The sequence below is a fragment of the Ambystoma mexicanum genome, chromosome 7q (genome assembly GCF_040938575.1).
Source record: "Ambystoma mexicanum isolate Mex_15411 chromosome 7q, UKY_AmexF1_1, whole genome shotgun sequence".
In the NCBI taxonomy this organism is placed as follows: domain Eukaryota; kingdom Metazoa; phylum Chordata; class Amphibia; order Caudata; family Ambystomatidae; genus Ambystoma; species Ambystoma mexicanum.
The window spans coordinates 501,129,005-501,155,398 of NC_090941.1; the positions used below are offsets into that span (position 1 = coordinate 501,129,005).

General features: G+C 49.5%; 1 protein-coding gene across 11 annotated transcripts in view; it reads left to right on the forward strand.

Annotated features, from left to right (window-relative positions):
• The window catches only part of RCBTB2 (RCC1 and BTB domain containing protein 2), a 1,530,600-nt gene that overhangs the window by 136,936 nt on the left and 1,367,270 nt on the right, over nt 1-26,394 (forward strand). For 2 of the 11 annotated variants that reach the window (XM_069639842.1, XM_069639840.1), the window contains exon 2: nt 17,841-18,000. The exons of the other annotated variants lie outside the window; for them this stretch is intronic. The gene's annotated coding sequence lies outside the window, so the exon portion shown is untranslated. The remainder of the gene's footprint in view (nt 1-17,840; nt 18,001-26,394) is intronic. 11 annotated transcript variants of the gene reach the window in all.

The window sequence follows — 26,394 nt, forward strand, 5'->3', positions numbered from 1 at the left end:
CCCATCCTCTATCCCCCTCTTTTAGGACTTTGCATAGGTCATTTGCCTCTATGCCAGTTTGCAGATTCGCTTTGAAATTTTCACAAAGCTCAATAATTGAACCCTGCGATTCTTCCTCCATGTCTGACACCACGTAAACTCGGATTACTGATCTCTATACCTATACCTATACCAATTCCTTCAATCAAAAACATTTTTTTTGATAGGTAGGTGCCGATCTTCAGTTTTTCTATTCACTCAGTTCAATAGGGTTTCTGATCACACTTTTTAACTGGTTTTATCCTTGATGTTTTAGACCATTTCTACACGTCCCTTGTCAACAACACCTTTTTGTGTCCTGAAGAAAGTTCGGAGCACCGTACAATCTGTATCATCCAAAGAATCGTTAAAACACACAACGTATCGATAGTAGCTGTTCATATGTTACAGTACATATAATACTGTATTTGTTAATGTATTGGATGTACATATCTGTATTATTTTTTTTAAACTTTTTATTAACATTTTTTTAAAACATGAACATCTCCAACAATTCCCCCCCCCCCCCCCAAGAAAAAAAAACTGGCCACTTCCCAGTGTTCCGTAATTCTCCAGAAAGTTGTCGATTCCCTCCCCCCTCTGCTCATGAAAGGCCCAAAAGTCTGAGACGCTGTGAGCGCCACCCGATCCTAAAACCATCTCTAAGAAAGGCCAACACTTCACCCCACTCGCTTGCCAAAGCTCTGTATTGCATTGTTCATAGCATACGTCGCCCATTCCACCGCAACAATCTCCCAGACTTTCCGGAACCAGTCCTGAAATGCGGGGACTGTTGGGCTTTTCCAGTTCTGGGCAATCAACATTGTACCAGCAAGGATAAGCATCACCTGTGCTCTTTCCCTAGCTCCAAAAACACATTCCATGTCTTCGTGCTGAATGCCCAACAAGATCAACTCTGGGGGTCTGCTCCCACTTGGACCAAAGGCCTGTTGTTGAGCTTTCCAAATTTCCTCCCAGAAGGGCACTATTCTAGGGCATCCCCACCAAATGTGCTCTGCAGTCCCCACCACCCCACACCCGCACCAGCAGTTCTTAGATTTCCCAGGGTATAGTCTGTGTAGGCGGGCTGGAGTGTAGTGCCAAACGTATATAAGTTTATACCAAGCCTCCTGAGTCTGGGATGCTCTTGCCAATTTCGGGATTATCCTCCATAGCCTCTCCTATTCCTTCTCCTCTATTCCTCTTCCCAATATCTTTTCCCATTTGCCCGTAAAGGCCCAACTTTGCTTCGGCTTGGCCTCCTCTAGAATTCCATACAGCTGCGAGATTAAGCCTTTTGAACCATCATTAGACATTAAGAATTTTTCGAATTTGGTAGGGTCTCTAGAAGCCGCCCCTTTATTCTCTGGGTGCATCAACCAATGACGTAATTGATAGTACCGCAATCTTTCCTCCTCCCCCAGGGCAAAATACCTTTTACATTCGATGAATGAGCAAATATCCTTCCCAATAAACATGTCCCGCATCCTCCTACAACTCCCCTATATCCATTTCCTAAAAGCCCCCCCTCTCCAGCCCTGGTGTGAAATCCCCATTCGGGATTGTGTCCTCCGACGTATTCCTTATCTTAGATATTTCTGTCCAGCTTTGCTGGCCTCGGAAAAAATTTTTCTCTAGAGGACGCTGCGCGTCGACGTCCGCCGAGTAGATGTCCCTCGACAGCCGCCGTATCGACGTCGACATCATCCTGCCTATAAAGGCCACGCGCAGCGTCCGTTGCTCAGTTCCGTTTTTCCGCGCTTACTCAGTGCCTCGGAATATCGTTGCTCAGTTTCGTAGAGAATTAATCCAATTTCCTCGAGATATTCGATCCATACTCGATGGCTTCCTCGTCGGAATCGACGACCCCTCGGTCCGGCTTTAAAAAATGCCGAGACTGTGGGAAAAAGATGTCGCTGACTGACCCTCGCAGAGTTTGTCTGTGGTGTTTGGGATCTGAACACCATTGTTCGGAGTGCGAGGACTGTATGTCCATGACAGCTAAGGCCCTGAAGGAGCGTAGGGGGAAGCTGGAAAAAGGTAAGACTTCTAAAGCTTCTTCTTCCTCGACGAAGTCGAGACATTCGTCTCCTCGTCACCATTCACACTCCAGGTCTCGAAGCGGGTCCCATCACTCCTCGAGATCGAAGCACTCGAAGAGGAGACGTCGAAGATCCCCTTCTTCGTCCTCCTCTTCCTCTGTTTCACCAAAGAGAATCCCTTGCCCCACGAAACATAGTTCCGGGGCTGAATGGGAGGAATTCCTCAAAAATATGATGAGCGTCTTCGAGAAAGCGGCCTCGACCCCCTCGAAGACTGCAGAGAGCGATGCTCTGGTCGAAAGACCCGAAGGTCCAAAACGCAGCGAGTCGCAGTACCCGGCGAAGGAAGCTTCTCGAGCGCGTCACGAACCCTCGAGTAAAGCTAAGACCTCAAATCCTTCTTCGAAGGTGCCGTCGACGAAGGTTCCGTCGACGCCGAGGTCGGTGTCTTCGACGCCGTTGTCGAAGGGACCTTCGACACACGGGTCCGTCGACTTGACGCCATCTTCGACACCGGCGTCAACGCCAAGGAAAGTCACGGTTGCGGCGCACCCAGTGGCTATCCCCAGGTCTTTGATGACGATGTCGTCAAGATTGTCGACATCCTCAAGTAGAATCCCAATTCTATCGAGGACCTCAAGGCCTCCGCCTTTGTTTTCAACGCCACGTTCGAAGCCTTCGGCGTCGACGACATTGACGTTTTCGAGGCCGATTACAACAAGTTTGGCACCCTCTGCCTTGGAGATGGGTTTCACACCCTTTGTGAGTTCAGACCAATTGAGAACAATGTCCTCAATTATGGAAGAGGGAGAACTATCTGACCAAGAAGAGACATTTGAGTTGCAGGGATCTGCAACCCCAGTTCAAGAAGAGTTATCCTCAGAGGAACGCAGATTAAAGGAACTCCATGATTCCTTACATGAGGCAAGTGGTTTAGACACTTCCCCTGAGGTGGAGTTCGCTAGGACAGACCCGGGGGAGCATGCTGAAACCCCCTATAGAGCCTTAATGGCCAGGATCACAGAATTTATGGGGTGGACAACACCTTCACAGGCTTTCCAACAATATGACCTCACGGATATTCTTGATAAAGGTGCACAGGAGGATCCAGTAGTACCTTTTCATAAGGCTCTTCAAAGGAAAATCATGACGAACTGGGAAACCCCAGATGTCGTCCCGGCAGTAAATAAAAAAACTGTCTACTAAATACAGGGTATCTTCTGCAGACCCGGAGATTTTGTCCAAACACCCATCCCCAGAAAGTCTGGTGGTACAGGCAGCATCTTCTACTGACATCAAGACTGCTTACCCTACCGTCCCACAGGACAGGGACGACAAAAAATATGATGCTATGGCTAAGAAAGTTTTTCCGGCATGTAGCATGGCGTTAAAATCTATTAATGCTACTTGCACCCTTGCTAGATTCAGCCATACACTTTGGGAGTGTGCTTCTACAGCGGCTGACTGCATCCCAGAGGGAGAAGAAAGGGAGGCGTTCCTAAATATCGCACAGGACGGTAAAGACGCTATGTGTGAATCCCTCCAGACGGGCATTGATTCGGCTGACAGGATCAGCAGAGCAATGGCGGCAAGTACATCAACCAGGAGATTCGCTTGGTTGAGAAAGTCTGGTTTTGCCCCAGATGTGCAAGCCAGGCTCTTGAACATGCCATTCGATGGCTCTTCTTTGTTTGGGAAAAAGGCAGATGACAGTTTCGAAAAACTGCAAACATCAAAGGCAGCAGCAAAATCCCTAGGCGCTGCAATCCGTCAGACACCTTTTCATCCCACAGGATCCTCTGCGAGAGGCAAGTCCTTTCGCTTCTACTCCGCATTCGGAAGAGGTAGAGGATGACCGGCTCAAAGGGGGCAAAGAAGAACTACCCGAGGTGGACGGGGTAGATATTCAAAAGCCGCAGCAACAGCAGGTGTCTCTTTACCATCGGCATCTGCATCAGCCGCCCCAAAACCACTCTGAGGACTTCCCTCACAAGACACCTGTAGGAGGCAGGTTAACTCAACATCTGGCGGAATGGCAGGCTATCACGTCAGATGCTTGGGCATTGGAGACAGTTGCACAAGGTTACTGCCTGCCTCTCCTACGCATACCTCAGAGTCATCCACCGGGGATCAGCTCTCAAAAAGCTCCAGATCCGCTCCTCTTGCAGGAAATTTTAGACCTGCTAGAGAAAGGTGCCATAGAACCGGTACCTGTAGCGGAGAGGAACAGGGGCTGGTACTCCCCTTACTTTCTCATTCCAAAGAAAGACTGAGGACTGAGCCCCATCTTGGACTTGCGAGAATTGAACAAATTCCTCAGGAAAGACAAATTCAAGATGGTAACTCTTTCTCAGATCCTCCAGGCCCTTCAGTTCCAGGACTGGTTGGTATCTCTGGACCTTCAGGACACTTATTTCCATGTGCCAATCCATCTCAAACACAGGAAATACCTGAGGTTCGCAATTGGCAACTCTCATTATCAGTTTCGAGTGCTGCCATTTGGGCTGACCTCCGCCCCGAGGGTCTTCACCAAGTTAATGTCGGTAGTGGCTGCAAGTCTAAGGAGGGAAGGGATTCACGTCTACCCCTACCTGGACGATTGGTTGATCAGGGCTGTATCTTCGGAACAAGCTCAGATCCAGCTAAATCACGTTTGCCACTCCCTGCACAGACTGGGCTTCTCCCTCAATTTAAAGAAGTCACAAATGATACCATCGCAGAGACTCCAGTTCATCGGAGCGACCCTGGACACTTCCCTGGGAAAAGCCTCGCCACCAGAGGTGAGGGCTCAAGATATTCTACAGATGGTTACCAAGTTTCAAAATGCCCAACGTCTCCCAGCCTTTGACTTTTTGAGGTTGCTAGGCCTCATGGCATCCTGCATTTTCCTAGTGCCAGAGGCTCGTCTGAGAATGAGATCCGTCCAGTGGGCACTGAGAACTCAGTGGTCACAATTCTCAGGAAGAATGACAGATCTTCTTCAGGTTCCCGGCAGGGTGGCTCGAGACCTTCAGTGGTGGGCCTGTCAGGAGAACATTCTGAAAGGAGAACAGTTTTGGCAACCCTGACCGGAGATAACAGTAGTGACGGATGCCTCACTCACAGGGTGGGGAGCCCACGCCAACGACTTGACCATCAGCGGTCGTTGGTCTCCATCGGAGTCCAGACTACATATCAACCTGTTAGAGCTGAGGGCCATCAGACTTGCGCTGAAGGCTTTTCTGCCATCTGTGCAAGGAAAGAATGTCCTGATAATAACGGACAACACAGTGGCCATGCATTACCTCAACAAAAGAGGAGGCGTAGGATCACTACCTTTGTGCAGAGAGGCGATGCAGCTCTGGTTTTGGCAATCCAAGAAGGAATCTCTCTATCGGCAGTTCACCTAGCCGGAGAGAAGAACTTGACAGCGGACGCTCTGAGCAGGCAGAGCACAGTCTCCCACGAGTGGGAACTAGCTCAGGAAGTCCTTCAAGAGATCTTTGTCCTTTGGGGAACCCCTCAGGTGAATCTGTTCACCACCAGTGTCAACAGGAAGTGCTATCTGTTCTGTTCAAGGGAATTTCCCCCGAAAGGAGCTCTGGGAGATGCGTTCATAGTGGACTGGGAGTTTCCGCTTCTGTACGAGTTTCCACCGGTCCCTGTCATTCCTCAAATGATCAGGAGGTTGAGAAGATTCCGGAAAACCATGATCCTAATTGCCCCGGATTGGGCCAGGAGAACGTGGTACCCGGACCTTCTAGACTTGTCCATCTGCCCTCCAATTCGACTTCCACTCAGAGAGAATCTGCTCTAACAGAAGGGAGGTCAGGTTCTCCATCCAGACATCAAAACCCTCAACCTTCACGCTTGGCTTCTGAAAGGCTGAGGTACAAGGATTGGGACTTCCCTGATGATGTTATGGAGGTGTTGCTTTCGGCAAGAAGGCCAGCAACAAAATCTTTATACCGCTGCCGTTGGAACAGATTTTGCAGCTGGTGTAGAGAAAAGAATATCGACCCCTTTTCATGTGGTACACCAATGGTTTTGTCCTTCCTACTCTATTTAGCGAATTCAGGCCTTCAAGTTGGCACCATCAAGGGCTATCTCGCAGCGCTATCCATCTTTAAGCGCACTGCGGAAGAACCATCCTATTTCAAGTTACCCTTGGTAATACAGTTTCTAAAGGGGTTAACTAACGTTTATCCCCCAAGACCATTCCAGGTTCCCCTATGGGATTTAAACTTAGTCCTAACTTTCCTGATGGGCACACCTTTCGAACCACTCCACTCTTGTTCGTTAAGATTTCTTACCCTTAAGACTGTTTTATTAATAGCACTTACATCTGCTAGAAGGGTGAGTGAGTTACAAGCTCTTTCTTGTAAACCCCCTCATACAATCTTTCACAAAGACAAAGTTGTTCTGCAAGTGAAGCCTAATTTCCTCCCAAAGGTGGTTTCTGAATTTCATATCCCTCAGAAGATTACCCTTCCATCTTTCTATCCTCCTCCTCGTCCGGGGAAAGAGGAAGAGAGGTTACACAGGCTGGACCCAAGAAGGGCTTTAAGTTTTTACATCAGTAGACTGGCTAGGATAAGACAAGCAGACCAGCTGTTTATAGGCCACGCAGGTCACAAGCTGGGGTTACCAATAACTAAGCAGACCATTTCCAGATGGATCATTTTAGCCATTTTGGAATGTTATAAACTGGCAGGAAAAGAGCCCCCTCAAAATCTTAGGGCTCATTCGACCAGAGGTATCGCAGCTTCATCGGCCCCCAAAAGAGGAGTGCCGGTTAGAGACATATGTGCGGCTGCCACATGGTCGTCCGTCCATACCTTTACACGGTTTTACAACTTGGATTCCTCCTCCAGTCAAGAGACTAGGTTTGGAAGGGCAGTATTGCACTCTATTCATCAATAAGAGGAAGCATGAAGTCCGCACTCCCACCTCCAATAACAGAATACTGTTATGGGAGCCTATCTAAGATAAGGGAATACGTCGGAGGACACAATCCCTTTGAAGAACAAGTTACTTCTTACCTTGTAACGTTCTTTCGATAGGATGTTCCTCCGACGTATTCCTTATCGACCCTCCCATCCATCCCCGCAGTACTACTTCCCTTGTTGTTGCAGCTTACGCTCCTTCAGGGTGATAAGTCTAGTCCAGAAAGAATTATTGTGGGCTACAAAACGGAACTGAGCAACGGACTCTGCGCGCGGTCTTTATAAGCAGGATGACGTCGATACGGCGGCTGTCGAGGGACATCGACTCGGCGGACGTCGACACGCAGCGCCCTCTAGAGAAATTTTTCTCCGAGGCCAGCAAAGCTGGAAAGAGATATCTAAGATGAGGAATACGTCGGAGCAACATCCCATCGAAAGAACGTTACAAGGTAAGAAGTAACTTGTTCTTTTCGATTATTGGTGTAAACGGGGACGGAAAGGAAGTGATACCTCTTTGTCTGGCTAGCCTGTCCCAGTTATCCGCCATTAGTTTAGTAATGGAACTCATATACATATGTTTAGGTCGGAGGCGTTTTGGGAGCCGTAATGCCACATCCAGATTGTGCTTAGCTACCGCCCTATCCATTTTCACCCAGTGTTTCTCTCCTCCTTGTTGAAGCCACTCCCTAATGACTCTCGGCTGTGTAACCTCATAATATTGCCTAAAATCAGGTAGGGCCAGACCACCCTCTTTCCTTGGGGCTGTGAGTAACCGTCTACATACCCTGGCTGTCATACCCGCCCAAATAACGTCTTTGCCAGCGAGTTCTGCAGGGAGAGCATTTCCCCATGTAGATCCTGTCGGGATAGGTGGGAGACTTGCTGCGACCTGTCTGGCTGGGTCCATTCAGAGGTCTCACCCTGTTGGGTGCTCCTCCCATCCTGTGCGTCCTTGGTAGCCCACATGGATATGAGGGGGCCTGATGTTTCTACCTCCGGTGTCCCACTCTTGATAGCTCTGCTTTTATTTCTAGCCGCCATGCTACCGTTGCCTTGCCGCAGAGCCGAAATACAGCCACCACACTCCTCAAGCCGCAATTCCCACTTGTCCGGTCCTCAAATCTCGTCTCTCATTGCCCGTGGGGGGGGGGGGGATTGGTGCACCTTGTCTCATGTGCAGAGGTGGGGACGGGGGTCTGCGTTTCAATCCGGTGCCGCTGCTCAGTTTTGCTTCCCATGGCTTCTCAAAGTAGAATTGTTCTCTGAGCTATGACCCTCCAAACACGGGGGCAGGTCCCCAGGAATGGGACTTCAGCCTCCAGTAGTGCTGCCAAATTCTCCCAGGATCTCCTTACCGTGGAGCTCCTAATAGTGGGACAGGTTCCGCTAAAGTGATGACCAGAGTTTGCCCCTCCGTTAGTTGAAGTGTTTGGGCTTTGCTTCCACTTGGAACGTCCTCTCCGCCTTGCAGGCAGTCCCCGGGGAGCGGGTTCCTCGCCCCAGACCCCTCCTCCCCTCCGGCTCTCTCTCCTGTACGCTCCCCTGCACCTCCGGCGCAGCGTTGCTCGAGAAGTTCTGGAGCTCACCTGCCCCACCCGGGGGGAGGCACCGGAGGCCCTGTTAGTTGGGTGCCCTCCTGGCTTGCCGCGCTCTGAGACACCCGGGGATCATGGTGGTCTATTTCGCGCTCCAGCGCATTCCCAAGCCATGCACACTCCGGTGGGGGATGTGCCCTGAGCCCCGCGCTCACGTGCCTTCTCGAGCCGCCAGTATTCCGGGGACCAATGAGCTACTTCAGATCGCTCCAAGGCTCCCAGCGCCGTGCCGGACCGCAGCTCCACTACGCCAGGGGCAGCCGCTTCCCTGCAGCCCACGCTGTGGCTGCGACCTCCGACTTGACCGCTCCCTGGACTTGTTCTGCGGCCTCCCGGGGCAAAGCTTCTCTCAAGACCACGGGTTGCGGTCCGTTTGCTTCCCGCCGGCTCAAAACTGCTCGATAGACAGATGGGGACGAACAAAACTCGGTCTCCTAACCCTCAATGCCTGAAAGAGGGGTAGTGGAGCGCCTCCCAGGCTCGAGGGTTACTGGAGCGCCGCAACACACGTCTACCTAGTGTCGGCGGCCATCTTGGAATCTCCATATCTGTATTTTGAAAGACAAAGGTCTACATTTGCCCCTTTGTGATTTTACTATGTTCTTTAGTCTAAAATAAAATGTCTATCTGCATCCTTTTAATTTGTTAGTGTGCTCTAACATGGCTAGTCTAAGTAGTTTCTAGCCTCCTGTAGATCTTGCAGCACCTCCAGTGCGTTGAAGGGAGGGGTAGCCTCTACTCTATTCTTTTGTTCATTTTCGTACTTTCCCTCTAGAGTCAGGCCCCCGTCAACAAAAGAGGGTTCCTGCCCTATATCCTTTATCGGTATCCAAAGTGAGTAAATGTGGTACAGTGTCCGTGTTGTTCTTGGAGAAGCCTGGCCAAACAGGAAGGCTTGTTGGCTCCATATTCATAGGCTACTTTAGGGGTGGTTTGCCAACATTATCATTATCACTGGATCTTTATTTCAAGCTAGAGGAGGCACACTCTCAGGCGTTTTTCCGTATTTACAAGAGTGTTTCTGCTCTCCTACCTGGTTTCTCCAGTCAACCAAACCCCTTCCAGCTTCTCAACCTGATGATTGGTGCACAGAGGTTAACAAGTTAATATCTGTGCTCCATGCACCCTATACACAATTGCATGCTAATTTCTCTAAAGAACATTGACAGGGGTGCCTTGGCATTGCCCTTGAGATTGATTTAGTGTATGCCGGCTGGCAGGCCAGAGCATTTTCCATTAATTATAGATTTTAGACTTAAATGTTTGCGTTTAATTTCCTGTACAAGTGTTATGACACTCCTGCTAGCTTGAACAGGATGTGCCCCAAGGTGCCCTATCTATGAAGTGACATTTGGGAGCAGGGTACAGTTGAGGATGGTGGGCTACATCTTCACATAAGTTGCACATATCAATTATCTGGCAACAGGGCACACCCTCAAATCCGTGGAACTGGTTTAAATATATTGCTTTTTGGAGCAATAATGAGCATGCTTATGGTGAGCTTATTGCACCACCAATTATTCCTAGTGAGATTTGTTTTTTTTAACCTTTTCTTTATTGGCAAGAAGCAATAGCAGATACACAACACAGTACATAAGCAGTTACAATCACATTATTTTCTCTTATGCGCAGAATGTGCAGTGGGGTGAAATGTCCGCCCATTATCATACCCAGAGTTCAGAGTCATTACTAGTCCTGTATGCTCAGCGAAGGAGGAGAGTCAGGCCCGGCAACCTCCTTGTTGTTAAGATAGCTGCAGAAGTGCGTCCACACATTTTTTGGGCGGGAATGCGCCGGGAGGGAGTTGAGATATTCCTCCTCGCTTGTTTGTGTCCATGTGAGTGATCGTAACCACATTTCAAACGTGGCGGGGGTGGTGGGGGAACGCTGCTTCCAGGATTGTAGTATGCATTTTTTGGCCAGCATGCCACTCACATGATAAAGTTGAGAAATCTTTTTCATCTTGTCTCCGTCCCACATCCCAAATGGAATAGCTAGCGGGTCTAGACCCACTGGGGTCTCAACTATTTCCGAAAAAGCCTCAGTCACCGCCCCCCAGAACGTGCCCAGAGCCCCATAGGACCAGAACATGTACATGTGGTCAGCATTTTCAAATCTGCATCTAGGGCTGCTGTGTGTCTTATTCCATGCAAATTTTGCCACCTTGTATCGTGTGTAGTATAGGCGATTGAGGAGTTTGTACTGTATGCAGCGGAATCTAAAGTTGAGGGAGACCTTGCGGGTATGTGAACACATTTCTCTCCACATATCATCTGTGATCTCCAGGCCCAGCTCCTCCGCCCACTCCGCACGCGGGCCCGGGGGTGCATTCTGTTTTTTTTTCAGCAGTGTTTTACATAGTGAAGATACAATGCCCCTTCTATCTGGCGAGTTGGCGATGTAGTGGATCTCGGGAGAGTCTGGAGGCTCATCTGGGTAAGAGGGCCACATGTCACAGACTGCAGCTCTGAGCCTGAAGTATTGCAATAACTCTAACGCCGATCCAGAGTGGCCCGGACGCAATGTCTGGGGGGGTAATGAACCTGCCCTCGGGGTATAAGTCTGTCAGTACTTGGTATCCTAGTCCTTGCCAGTGTTGGGTGAGTAGTTTGTCATGTGTGGGGGCGAGACCGAGGAATTGCCATATGGGTAGCCACTTGTAGTATGGCCGGTGCTCAGGCTGGGAGCTCAACTATCAATTCCATGCCATAATTGTAGTGGCCACCGGGTCAGCTGAGGCATCCGTGCGATATGTGCGGTGGAGTATAAGGGACATGACATTAGTTTCCTCTGCTGCTAGTCTTTCAAGTTTCACATGGGGAGGTGCAGTTGGGAACTTATACCAGTGCGTGGCGTGCTGGCCTTGTGCGGCAATCTAGTATCGTGTGAGATCTGGGGCCGTGAAGCCCACTCTCTCGTAGGGGAGGGTCATGTGTTGCCACTTCTTCCGGACTTCACCGAGTGCCAGAGAAACTGGGCAAATGTGTAGTGGAGCTTTTCTAAATAGTGCTTCCCCGGCCAGATCGGGACATTAACGAAGATGTAAAGGAGTTTAGGAACCACTAACATTTTTATCAGCGAGAGTTTGCCCGCTAGGGAAAGAGGGAAATTGCGCCATCTTGTCATTTTGGATTCTATGAGCTGAGCTGTGACAGCATAGTTGTCCTTCAGAAGGGAGGAGTTCGACAGACACCTGGACTCCTACATATTTGATACCGCCTGGGGACCAGCGGAGGGGGAATTCACTTGCTGGCTGCTGGGTTGCTGCAGTTAGTGGGATCATTTCCTACTTGGTGTAGTTAATAGTGAAACCCGAGAATGTACCTATTTTCATTATGTCACGGATAATGGGGTATAGGTGCGTAGACAGGTCTCTGATGTACAGCAATACATCATCCGCACACAGCGATATTACTTCTGGCGTGCCCTGCAGGCGTATACCCTTACGAGTGTGGCAGGCTCTGACACTGTCGGCCATAGGTTCTATGGCTAGTGCAAATAGGATAGGGGAGAAGGGGCATCTCTGTCGGGTACCCCTGTCTAGTTTGAAGGGTGAGGAGGTCAGGGAGTTGACTAGGACTCTGACAACAGGGTCTGTATATAGTAGTTTAATGTAGGACAGCATACTCGGGCCCACCCCCATCTTCTCGAGGACCGCCCACATATATTTACAGGACACCATGTCGAACGCCTTCTGGGCATCCAGTGCAACCGCGACTGCGTCCGCTTTTGGATCGATCCTGGACATTACGTTGAAGAGCCGACGGATGTTGAGGGCAGTTGACCGACCGGGACAAAGCCGCTCTGGTTTTCGTGCAGAAGGTACGGCATGATTGGGAGGAATCTGCTCGCTAACACTTTAGCAAATATTTTGGTGTCTGTTCATGAGCGACAAGGGTCTGTAGGAACCACACTCATCGGGGGGTTTGCCTGGTTTGGGAAGAACAGTTATGAGTGCCTCACGTAGCGATTGGGGCAGGGTGGATTGGGAGAGTGATTCAATGTCAGACTTCGAGTAGCTTTGGTGCCAGAATGGCCACATGTTCTTGATAAAACTCGGGGGTGAGCCCGTCCGGTCCCGGGGCTTTGCCCTTCGGGAGGTCTGAGATGGCTTTGACTACCTCTTCCAGGGTAAGAGGGGTGGCGAGTTGTTCCCTGGTGGTTTGGGATATTTGTGTCATGGAAATTTGGTCCACCATTTATGTCCTGGGTGGAGTGTTCCTGTTGGGGTGCGTATAGGGTGGCATAGAATTCGGAGAACTTGTCCAGGATTCTCTGGTCTGACCAGTGTTGTGTTCCTCTCGCATCTGTAAAGCTATCCAAGCGGGACCTACCCCCGTCAGTGCGCAGCAGCCTGGCTAGCGTTCTCCCTGGTCTGCCCCCTTCCCCATACTTTTGTGCCGCTAGCGGGCGTGTGTAGTACTGTATTTCCCTCAAGTTATTTGATACGAAGACCTCCAGCTCCACTCTGATCATTGCCAGCCTTGCTGAGGTAGACGATGTGGCGCATTCGCTTTCTAATTGCTTGAGCCTATTTTATGAACGCTGCAGGTCACGTTTTATGAGCTTAATTATCCCAGCCTCTCTGGAGATGCACATGCCTCTGATGTATACCTTGAATGCCTCCCAGCGAGTACTCTCTGACGTGTCGTGTTTGTTGCAATCAAAGAAGGTGTTTGTCAGATAGTATCTCGGCTTTGAACATTGTCGCGCAGTGCTTCTGATTTGAAGCTCCAGGCAGTGTGGGTGGCTGTGCCTACCCCTAGCCTCATTTGCAACACCACTTGTGAATGGCCCGAGAGCGTTGACGCCAGCATCTGGATGTCTGTGACCCTACCCATGATACCGCTCGATAATAGGAAGAGGTCTTCCTAGACGAGCAGTCATGTACTGACGAGTAGTACGTATACTCTTTTGCGTGCGGGTGAAGTGCCCTCCAGGCATCAAATATGGTCAAAGAGCTCATGTGAGTGTGCAATTGCCGGGCTGCGCGGGACGTAGCTCTGTAGGCCGCCCCTGTTCTGTCAAGGTCGTTGTCTTGTATGAGGTTCATGTCCCCCGCCCCAGATAATATGGACACCAATGTATCTCAGGAGTAGGGAGGCTACCTCGTCATAGAACTCAGGGGCATCCTCATTCGGGCCATATGTGTTTACCAGCAAGCATTCCTCATTCGCTAAGAGACAGTGGAGTATGATATACCTGCCCTCCGTGTCAATATGACTCGTCTTCAGTGTGAATTCCACTGATTTAGCACAAGAGTCGCCACACCTCTGGACCAGGTGGAGTAGTTTGTGTAGAACCTATTAGGGCCCCATGTTGGCGCAAGGCGGGCTGCAAGGTGCCCTAGGGCGTGTGTCTCCTGGAGAACGAGTATTTTGATACCATGTCTCTGGGCGTATGCAGTGATTCTTCTGGCTTTTGTGTAGTTGCTCAGACCCCGCACATTCCACAACATTAGTTTAGTGTTCACGGCGTGGGATCATGGAACATCCCAGCAATAGGATCTATCACCGCTAAGCACTGTGTGCGTATCCATAGCGTGCGTATGGCACGCCCGGCCTTCCACCACTGCTTCCCAGCCATTTTTCTCATAACATTCCCCAAATGTGCCCCCCCCCCACACCCTCACTGCCCTATCCCAACTAGCAGTGTAGTATTCCCCTCCCATAGGGCTGGCTCGAGCGTGCCAACCCCAACTCGGCACCACCAGCCCATAGGCCTAACCGGGGTCAATTCTCAGCTGATTGAGCAAGGCACACATTGCAGCTGCAGTGGGGGTCGCCGCTGCTGAGTGTCCAACATTACTTGTAATTCGGTGTAGAAAACAAAACAAGCATATCTTTCAATGGCAAATGGTGCCAAGAGTTACAACATTAATTCCAGTGTGCATGACGATAAGACCATATTGCATACGACATAGACACCAAGGCCCCCGCCCGTGATGGTCAGGATATGGCGCCACCCCGGCGGGTGCACCAGCTTCTGATTGAGCACGGTGTGGCATTCAACGTGAGCTTGAGCAAAGCGAAGGTTCTAGCGTCAGAGGGCGGTTGGCCCATGCCGATGTGAAGCATGGGTGGGGGTGGGCTGTGAGTAGGAGGTTGTGGTTCCACCTGGGGAGGACTCACCATGTGTGGTAGTTGGCGAGGGCCTCAGTCATTTTCAGCCAGATCGTCCACTGGTTCATTAAGCGGGACGTGCGCCTCTATGTATTTCACCGCTTCGTCCGGGACTGTGAAGCAGTATAGTTTATTGCGATGGGTACATTTTAGGTGAGCAGGGAAGAGCATAGCCTATTCGATATTCCTATCTCTTAACATCTTTTTCACTCCGTTGAATTGCCATCGCTCTGCCTGTACCCCCACAGAGAAATCCGGGAAGATCCTGATAATCTGTTGTTCTAGTCTGAGCTCTCCTTTTTCACGTGCCAATCAGAGGATATGATCCCCGTCTCTATAGCTCAGGATCTTTGCTATTATAGGCCTGGGGGAAGTCACCCGGTTTGGGACAGGGAGCCAGTGCACGGTGTGCGTGCTCTACAGCCAAGAACGGGCAGAGCTCCGGATTGCCAAGGCGGTCCCTCAGCAATTTTTTGGTTGCAATCCCCATGCGTCCCTTGAGTGCAGCTTCGGGAACACCCACGATGCGAATATTATTCCTGCGTGATCTGGACTCCAGGTCATTGCACTTGGCTTTGACCAATTTCATGTCGCGGGTGAGCTCTGTGATGGTATTCTGCAGCACCTGGATCCCGTCCTCATTGGCACCGATTCTGTTTTCTGCTTCGGTGATCCTGGCTCCGTGTTGGTTGAGTTTGGTTCTTAGTGACGCCACATCCGCGTGTATATCATCCAATTTTTCATGGAATGACGCAAAGTTTTTCGCTATTGACTGCATCGTTGCGGTCAGGTTGGGGTGAGGGGGATCCGGTGGTACATCTGTATCTTCTTGGCCTGTAGAGAGGTCCCCCGGCTCCGGCCTGGGAACCGCCTTAGTAAACTTGTCCATAGCTCCGGATTTGTTTGCTCTCCGTGATCTGTTGGACATCGTGGCATCGGGTGGTATGCCTCTTGGGTTGTCCAGGCACAGCGTGTGCCCCCACTAGGTGCTCAATACTTCAGGTCGCCCAGTGTCAAGACAGGTGAAGAGATGGTATGATGTGAGCTTCAGCAGTGGAGACGTTATGCATCCCCAAATGTGTCAGGTAAGTACAGCAAGCGCCTCGCACTGCACTGGGCCTCGAGGGTTCCCCGCGACTCCAGCTGTGCCCCAGCGAGTGACATGGGGAGGCCAGGTATGTTCAGGCTTGCCAGATCCGGGCAGCACCCGTGGGAGGCCAATACAGTGTGGTAGTGTCTGCTCAGTTAGCAGTATGGCAGGGCCACCGTGAAGATGTCTGGTTGGGCATAGATGTTTAGGCGGGGCCCAGGTGGGGGCCGCTAGCAACGGGTGCGCAGCATCGCTGCAGCTCAAAGAGGGTCAGGGTGGTCAGCAGCACTGTGTATCGTCAGGCTGCTCGGAGAGTCATGGCACCGCAGGGCCGCAGCCGGCGCGGATCACAGCCAGCCCCAGGCGATGGTTAGTAGTCCCAACGGGCCCCTGCGCGGCCAGCTCCAGCCAGCAAGGCCCAGGAACCCGCGATTCAGAGGGGCAGGTCCTCACAGCAGCTCCCGCCCGCTGTCCGGGCCAGTTCTTCGATTGGGCCCCTGGGCTGGATGAGAAGGGAGGAGCAGAGGTTGCAGCCCGCTGGTAGCAGGGGAGCAGGCAATCGGAGGCGAGCCCCCCGGCTTCCACCACAGGGCCCCCTGCAGGTCTCGAGCTCCGGATGGAGAGCAGCAAGTGGGGGGGCCAGTCAGCCGCAATCAGCTCCGGTGCCCCGCAGCGGCGTCACTCCCCCCCCGTCCGCTTACTTGAATTAGTCCCTCAGCTTCTATTCATGAGAGCGTGGGCAGTCAGCTAAAGTCTGCCTCCGAGCCCGACCGCCCACTGCGGCCAGCCCCTCTAGGGGCGCCTCCGGCGCACGTCCCAGGCCAGCTCCAGTCCGAGCGCCGCACCACGCAGCTCCCGCGGGCACAGGCGCAGCCCTGACAGGCAACGGCAGTGGAAGGCACCACGAAGGCGGCACGCCTGCAGCGGGGGGGGCATCCACACCGTCAGGAGTCCCCAGCAGGGCCGGGCCCACGCACCCCGCAGCAGGCAGGCCCAACACGTGTCAGCCGTCCAGGACGTAGGTGGCTGTATCTCGGTCTAGGAGCTCTGATTTTCATCAAGGCCAGAGACAAATATCCCCTGTGCCCAGGGCCGTATCAGCAGGTAATTTCAGGGGTCTACCGTGAAGGATTCCGCCGTTGTCGGATGTTTGTTGGTTCCACACGGAGCTCTGAGGCTAGGCAGCCATTTTGCAGGCTGCTCAACAGCGCCCCCCCATTCCTAGTGAGATTTGCCCGCACTGCAGGAGTTATGACCTCAGTGGGCAGCCTGGCTCTCTGACTTCAGAAGACAATGTATGTGCGTTGGGCCACTGCTGAGTGGTGCTCCTCTCCCTCCAGCCTTTTTAGGAGGAGGCCATGTCACCTTATCAACTTGTCTCAGCCATTTACATATGTGCCTTAAGGGTATAATTATTATTTTATAAGGCGCTTATTACCAGAGATTGTTTTCCAAGCGCAGGATTTGGATTCAAATCTGTGTCGCGCTGTGTTGTCTTGCTTCCAATACAAATGCGTTGTCCCATAGCTATCCCTTTGGAGTATGTGCTGAAATAGAGATGGTGACCACAACTTGCAAACAATCACTGGTCCTTTGCACAGACAAATAGGCAATTCTATTTTGAAATGCTTGGGTATTTGTGACCAAATAACACAAATAAAAGAATACTTGCATGGGAGTGGTCCTGGGGACGTTTCCAACGTGATGGCTGGAGTTGTTGGAGGAGGTAAAGATCCACCCAAATTGCTGCTTTAACAGGGGTGGCAAATCTGTAATGGGAGCAAAGGGAAAACGTTTCCATATTATATACCATGAATTAATCCAGGCTCAGTTTCAACTAAATGCCATACCATACCTTGAAAGAAGCTGAATGTTGATTATGAGAAGTAGTTCAAATATGTTGTGAATCCATGAATAAGTTAGCAGGAGTACTGTCAAAGTACTCTTGTGTTGTCAGAATGTGCTAAATACCACTGCATTGCCTATCTGGAGTGCAACCTATTACCTTTTTTGCCCCCTCAGTAAATACTGCTTGCTTTTCTATCTAGCTTTTGCCTCTTTCCGAAGGTACAGCAGAGGTCTGCTGCAGAGAAGGTTACATGTGGTTGTTCCTCTTAAGTGAAATGCCAGTGCCCTTATGTAGGGCAGATATCTTATTGTGCTGTCATCAGAACCAATGCAGTAGTCCCCAGTTACAATGCTACTAAGGTAATATGCTTTTTTAATTGCTATTTCGTCATTGCGAAGATGAATGAAACTTGTATCAAACCATTTAATGCTTTAGTGTTCTAAACCCTTCCCAAATACCTTCTAAATGTTGCTTTGTGCTTTCATATTCACCAATTAATAGAATGTAAAAGTGTAATGTTTTGTAAGTGATGACATGGGTTTACATTTATAAATAATGTGAAATTGTTTTATTTTTAGCATACACACACACTTATTGTGTTACAGCCGATGCCAAATGCCCACCTTTCTTCAGAGTTTGTCGATATATGTCTCTCCCGAGGCTTTTCTAAGTGGCAAAGATGTTACATTGTCTCCTTGCGATAAGTCACCCATGAATCTGCAAAAGTGTCTTTGGACTTTAAACTATTTTTGCCATTCGATTTGTGTCTTGTGTTGTCGGACCCACAACTCTTTGTGCACTTCTTCCCTTTTTCCTCTCAGGTAGATCAGCACTCTGAACTGGATTGTTGAAATGTCATGACCACAACTCGCAAAACCCGGGCTCCTGCATTAGATGAAAGAACAACAATTCCCTGTGCACTGTGCTGTTCCAGTTCACTTGACTGTTTTGACACTACTGTAGAAGATCTATGGAGTGTTCAAGCCACAACTCCCAAAAGGCAATGTTACTCGGGTCCTCCTTGTCTTAGTCATCCCTGCTGTGCTAGGTTTTCAGAGCATTTAAATTTCAACTCCCAATTGGCAGGGTTTCTATTATTCACCTGGCTTGGTCCGTGTTACTGCAGTAAGTCTTTGCAGAGTTTGAACCAATATTCCCCCAATTTCACTCTTCTCTTGTTCCCCTGACTTGGTCAGTGTGTCTATCGAAAATCTTTGGAGTGTTTGAAGCACAACTGAAAAAAGGCGATGCGTCTGTGGTTAACTTAAATATGCAAGTGCTCCTGTGTTATGTCGTTGGAACTTTTGAAATCGAAGTTCCGTAGTGCAATTCTTCTTTGGGTTACTTAACTTGGTCCGTGCCTCTGCCTTAGTTCTATAGCGTGTTCAGCCCATAACTCCCATGATGCAATTCCCCATTTGGCTGTCTCTCGTTTTGAAGGTCTGTAGTTTTTCTGGCCTGGACTCGTACCTTCCATGTCTCTCGGCCTCTGCATTTTTACACCATCTCTTTGGTGCTTCGTTAAGGACTTTCTCTCTGTCACATCCTCATAAGTGTGCTGGGAATGGCTTCACTCTCTTGCTCTGTTACCAGCGATTGTCTTTGCCTCAAGCTTGTGGTTGTGTCTACATTGCTCTTCCTTCAGGTACCTCTTCAAAAGACTTTGTGCACTGGGCTTCCTGTTTGCCTTGCTTTCTATCTGCAGCGCTTTGGTATAAAAAGACTATTCTCAGGAATACTTCATCACACAACATTCTTTTTGAATCCACAATCTGTGAATGACTGTTGATTAAATACATTTGGTATTGCAATGGTTATACTTCCTAGAGATGCCAACAGCGTGTTGGATTTTAAACAGTTATTTTCCTCTCACAGATAGTTTGTCTTGGAACTGTGTGTTCAGGTGCATGTCTGCCTTTGGAAGATTTTCAGTCACCTGGGGGAACACTGCCACTCCAAACCGGTTACTCTGTCGTTGGTGTTCATGACTCCCGATGTGTTATGTTATTTAGGGCCTCATTACACGGAAGGCGGTAATGGTTAACGGCCACCGTTAATGGTAACGGTGACCGTTAACCATTACCGCCTTACTACGAGGTCCCTTAGCGGGTTGGTGCTTTAACGCCTGCTTTTTGCAGGCGTTAAAAACCAACCCGCTAAGGGACCTTGGTGCTAATTACGGCACCGCAAAATTGCGGTGCCGTAATTAGCTCCTTCCCCATTCCCATTATGCCCTATGGGGCAAAAATGGGAATGGGGAAGGGCAATGGTGGAAGGGGGAATTACCGCCCCGCCAACCTTGGAATGGGGCGGTAATTCCCCTTTCCACCAAGGCGGTGCCGGTAATTTACCGGCATGGTCCAGGGTGCTAATAGCACCCTGGATTACCGACTTCCGTGTAATGAGGCCCTTAGTCTTGTATGGCACACTGCTGCCACTTACGTGGTCTCTTAGTGCTCTGGCAGATCTGAAACGGAAGGAGTGTTGTGGGGCTTTGTTGGTGAGATAGAGAGGGAAAAGCACAATAGCTTTGTGTTGTTGGTAGCTTCAGTTCAGAAATAACGGTCACTTTGTGCTGGTTTGTGGTATTTGGTGGTAAGTATGTTATGCTTGGTGTGGGCATGTGTGTGTGATTGGCTTAACTTTCTTGTTTGGTTTTTGTCGTTCATTGCAGTTTACGATGGTGACAAGATTGCCTATGATTTAGGCTTGACCACAAGCCTCTTCTCTCCACCTTGTTTGAGGCTGTGAAAATAGAAACATGGTCATCAGTCGTTTCATGCCGATATTCACTGTAGGCTGTGTCTTAGCGGTAACAGACAGGTCTGCCTAGGTTTGGGTGCTTACAAACATGTTTAACTGTATACAGCCAGGAATTGTGATTGTTCTTGGACTCAGGGAAATACCATTCTGACACATCACTCTGAATTATACACTTAACACAGGAGCAAATATAATATAACACAACATCACACCGATGAGCAAGATTGCTATGTGAGCAAAGAGCATGTTTGAATGGATGAAAAATAGAACAAGTGGTAGTTTTAGTTTAACAGCATGAGTAATATGGGAGATATGCTATCCGTCTCAATGCACCAAGCAAGTCCCCACCCTTCACTCACGTTTTAGAGTGGAGTGAGCTTGAAATTAAACAAACACAGGGTTGTTTTACACCCCGTGTGGAAAAATAGTCCTTTCTTATTTCTCAACATAACGTTAGCACACAAAACAGAAAAGGAGTAACATCATTATTCTATACAGGATGAATTACTTTTTGAACTGTTATTAATAGTTGCAAAAGTAATCCTGTATAGAATAATGATGTTAACGGCGCCTTCTGGGGTTTTACGAGTGCTGCTTAGCCGGGCCCTGCTGTGTCCTTCCTGTTGCTTCTCTGATCTGGACTGGACTCTTCCCCAACCCTGCTGACCTCCAAGGATCTGTGAGTCTGCTGATCGATGGGCAAATTCCTGCCCCCTCTTTCTGCTTGCGCCGTATATGTAAGAAGGGACATGGTTTCCCTGCCTGTGTGCGCGTCATATCCGCTATCCAGAAGATTAAGGCCTGACGCTCAGTGTCACTGTGCTCGTTGAAACCATTAAAGAGGGTTTTGTATTTGTTCAGTGACTGCTCCCATGTCATGATCTCTGCTTCCAAAAGATCAGGACTTGCCCGACTCCCTTGGAAGCAGACCCATAAACCCGGTTCCGAGTGCCAGCCAGTCCCAATTGGGACCTTTTGGACCCTGTCCTGGCGCCAGTGGCACCAGGCTCATAAAGATGCCCAGTCCCAGCGCTGGAAGCGCCGGGCTCATAATGCTTGGGTGGACTTACCTGCAGCAGACCATGCTGCTTACTTACCTGCCAGTTGAACCCCTGATCCTCTTCTGTTTGGGACTACTTTTCCTGTTGGGTGGGGCAGGAGCCACTCCCTAGGTTCAGAACACTGGAACTCTTCTGGAAAGCAGGAACTCTTTTCTTACCTAGGCGTGGCTTTGGAAGGAGACACCTAAGCACTACAGGAGGCTATTTAAACCACACCCGATGGATGAATCTTGCTTTGCGTTATTCTGCATTCTCTGCAGCAAAACACTCATCGTGTCTTCTGCTTCTGATCCTGGGCCTAAGGGAACAAAGGCTTACCATCCTGGAATCCAGTGTTCAGCAGCACCTGTAAAGACAAAGAAAGAACAGGTTAGCACTACGGTCTTCAGTGGCAGCGCATCTCTTACCTGGTCCATCGGCTGTCACCAACGCCTCGCGCTGCATTCCGGCATCTGAAAGACAAAGGCTTACCTACTCTTCGCATGCTCCGGAGGTCTTCACACTGCATTCCGGCATCTGAAAGACAAAAGCTTACCAGCTCTTCGCACGCTCCGGAGGCCTTCGGCGCTGCATCCCGCATCTGAAAGACAAAAGAAGGTGCGTTTAAAGACATTGGGCAACTTTATTACTCACGTGCCATTACTCCTTCCCACGCCGAATCCAGTGGGTATTCCAGCACCCTTCAGCTTCTCTAAAGCTCCGAACTTGTACCTGCAAGATAAAAGGGACAGTTAGTGCGCATCGTGAAGCAGGCTACAAGCGCTTACTTACGTGCTTCCAGGCGCTTCTATTCCTCACGCGGGTTCGATCCTCAACTCTCATCAGCCCGCCATCCGCCATCGCCGGAACCCTGCAAAACAAGAGATAGCATTACAAAAGACTTTTAAGACATTTGAAGTGCCCAGAACTTACTGTTCGTGCAGTTAACGACGGACAGCAGTCCTCTGAGGTCAAGAGGCCTGCACCCTTATCCAGTGAAGAAACTGGTTACGGCACCCTGCCCCGAGGCAGATGGAGAGCTCGGCGTTCACTTACCTAAGGTGAGGGCGTTAACCTTTGGGGTTCTACAGGAGAAGAGAAAGGGAAGAGGAGAGAGGCACCCAATAACCCCAGTTCATTAATCCCATATTTTCTATCTGCAGACATCTTACTCTTCGAGCCAGACATACAGTGCACAGAGGTCCAGCCCAAAGAGCCAACCGTGTGTTACACATCACCTTTGAAGATACGGCATTCACCCAGTCAAGACCGGCGCCTCTGCGGGAATCAGGTGAGCGTTACAGAACGCAAAGCCTACCGCAAAACTCCCACCCAGGCGCTATGGAAACCTCGGATACCGACCAGCTAGCCCAGTTACTTGGGGAACTAAGAGCAGAAGTGCATGCAGCCCGTCAGGAAACAAATGCTCTAAGAAGGGAACTGATTATTTCCAAGGAGCGAACAGACGATCTCGCTAGACAATTGCTACAGTCACAAGCCGGACAAACTCCGTTACCCGCATCAGGGGCAAATCTTCCTTCAACATCCTCTACGAATCCAGTGCAGATCAACCTACCTGGGAATGTACCTCTGGCTCCGCCCGAACGATTTTCTGGTGACCCGAAAGAGGTTTGTAGTATTTATTAATCAGTGCCGGTTGCACTTCTTATGCCGGCCAGCAGCCTTTCCAACTGATCAAGCTAAGGTAGCTTTCGTGCTTTCGTACCTTAGTGGCAATGCGGCAGACTGGTCGATCCCTCTAGTTAATCAAGATGATCCGGTTCTCCATGATTTTCAAGCTTTTCAGCTCAGTATGGAAAAACTGTTTGCAAGACATTCACAGGGGCAGGCCTTGGACAATGAGCTCCTTTCATTGCGACAGGGTAATCAAGACCTTTTGGCTTATATTGCGTCTTTCAACAGACTGATAGTGGAAACTCGATGGCCTGAGGACAAAAGGATTACGCTGTTTTATAGAGGTCTACGTGGAGAGCTCAAAGATGTGTTAGCCCAAGTAGTGAATCCCCCGCAAGACTGTTCGGACTATATTGACTTAGTCGTTCAAATTGACCACAGACTGCAGAACAGGAAGGCTGATCGTTCCAAGTTTGATGCTCGAGTATTTTCCAAACCGCCAACTCCTACCAAAGGAGTAGACTCCGGGGAACCCATGCAAATAGGGGGCCTGAAAGGACCACTAACACAAAAGGAGCAGGAAAGGAGAAAACAGCTGCAATTATGCCTCTATTGCGGAAACTCGGGGCACTTTCTTCGAGATTGTCCGGTGAAACCAGCCAAGAAGGCAGTAGGAGCTGCAGTTACCAGGGTCACAAACTCTGAGCAGGGAAACAACCTCGCCCGACAAGAATAGAGGTCCTCTTGCCGAGCGTTAAAACCAGTTCCGTGACCTCGCATTTCGTGATACCTATGGTCCTCATTAGCCCTGAACATCCGGATCGATTACATGCGATTGAAGCTTACGTCGACAGCGGTGCCATCGGCAATTATGTGGATCATGAAATGGTTTTGAGGATGAATCTAACTCTTTGTCCCACGGCTGTAAAGGACGTCATTACTACGGTGGATGGTACGGAGATAGCCTCCGGACCAGTAATGCATACCACCCAAGAAGTGACGCTAGTAAGTCAAGATGGACACCATGAGAAGATCGTGTTCGATGTGATCAAGGCCCCTCAGTTCCAGATTATTCTAGGAATTCCTTGGTTAGAGAAGCACAATCCTCTGATCGATTGGCGAGCAAGAACGGTTCAGTTTCCAGAATGTGTCTCTACTTGTCACCCTCGACCTGGTGTTGCACTGGCAGCAGTTTCCTCGGAGGCTCCCCAGTTACCTCCTGAATACCTAGAATTCCAAGATGTTTTCCGGAAGGATCAGGATAACTCTCTACCTCCTCATAGGTCTTATGACTGCCAGATAGACCTGATACCTGGATCTACTCCTCCTTGTAGTAGAATTTATGCCCTCACCAAGCCTGAGAATCTTCACCTCCGACAATACCTGGATCAATACCTAGCGAATGGGTTTATTCGTCCTTCCAAGTCCCCTGCTTCCTCAGCTTTGTTCTTCGTTCCAAAAAAAGAAGGGGACCTTAGAACTTGTATAGATTATCGCGCCCTGAACCAGATCACCGTTAAGAATAGATATCCGTTACCTTTGATCCCTGAACTCCTGGACCAAGTCAGAAAAGCATGCATATATACAAAGCTGGATCTTAGAGGAGCCTACCACTTGGTACGAGTAAAAGAGGGCGATGAATGGAAGACGGCCTTCCGCACCAAGTATGGGCTATTTGAATATCAGGTCATGCCCATCGGACTTTGCAATGCCCCGGCCGCCTTTCAATATTTTATGAACGATGTCCTCAGAGAGCTCATAGATGTGTGTGTTGTTGTTTACATTGACGACATCCTCGTTAATTCTTCATCGGAAATTGAACATCGGAAACACGTGAAAATGGTCCTCGAGAGATTGCGTCAACACAGACTTTTCGCTAAGTTGGAAAAATGTGTTTTCAACGTGACTGAAGTTGAATTCTTGGGATTCATATTATCACCTAGCGGAGTGCGTATGGATTCAAAGAAGGTCGATGCAATTCTCAAATGGCCATCGCCATCCTCCGTAAAAGGTGTTCAAAGCATGTTCGGCTTCGCTAACTTTTACCGCAGGTTTATCCCCGAATTCTCTCGAATAGTCCAGCCCATCACCGCCTTGTTAAAGAAAAACAAACGTTTTGAATGGTCTACCGAGGCTGAACAAGCTTTCCAGAATTTGAAGACTAGATTTATCTCTGCACCGATCTTAAAACATCCTCGCCCAGAACTCCCCTACATCGTTGAAACTGATGCTTCGAGCCTTGCCATGGGGGCAGTTCTATCACAAAAGGACCCAGTAACCAATCAGTTGCATCCCGTGGCATATTGGTCCCGCAAATTCTCGACTCCTGAAATCAATTACACTATTACTGATAAGGAACTTCTAGCTATCAAGTCCGCCTTTAAGGCTTGGAGGCATTATCTTCTGGGGGCCCGACACACCGTTACTGTGATTACAGATCACCGAAACCTGCAATATTTGAAAACCCCAAAAGCTCAATCCTCTAGGCAACTCCGTTGGGCACTATTCTTTGCCGAGTTTGACTTCATAATTACCTATCGACCTGGTACAAAAAACGGTAAAGCTGATGCCCTTTCTCGGATGGGAGTGGAAGAACATTTGATCAATCCTAAACCTGTACCTATCATTCCCGAACAAAGAATTCTAGGTGTAATCGCCACACAATCCATAGAGGAAGTTAAGGATAAAGCCAGGCTACTGGTAACTCCAGCAGACATACAGAATTGGCATCTGCAGGGAAAGGACTTTACGGTGAAGGACAACCTATTATATTTCCAAGAACGGTTATACCTGCCCAGCACAGATTTACAGAAAAAGGTAATCTCTTGTTATCACGATTCTTTAATGGAAGGACATCCCGGTATGACCAAGACCTCGGAAAAGATCAAGCGCTACTTCTGGTGGCCGTCTTGGAAAAAAGATATCAGAGACTTTATAATGTCCTGTGGAGTATGCGCCCAAAACAAGAGTCAAAAGGAAAAACCAGCCGGCCTCTTACGCCCTATTGACATCCCGCCTCGCCCTTGGCATACGCTTTCTATGGACTTCATCACCGATCTACCTCCCATGTTCCGGATACAATACGATCCTAGTAATCGTGGACCTATTCTCCAAGATGGCGCATTTCATTCCACTCAAAGGCTTACCAACAGCAGCAACTCTGGCCCAAGAATTTCTCGAAAACATCGTCCGACTGCACGGTTTTCCTTCATTTCTAATTTCGGATCGAGGTAGTCAATTTATTTCTCATTTTTGGCGAAGTTGCTGTCGGTCGGCTCAAATTGATGTGAGACTTTCGACCAGCCACCACCCTCA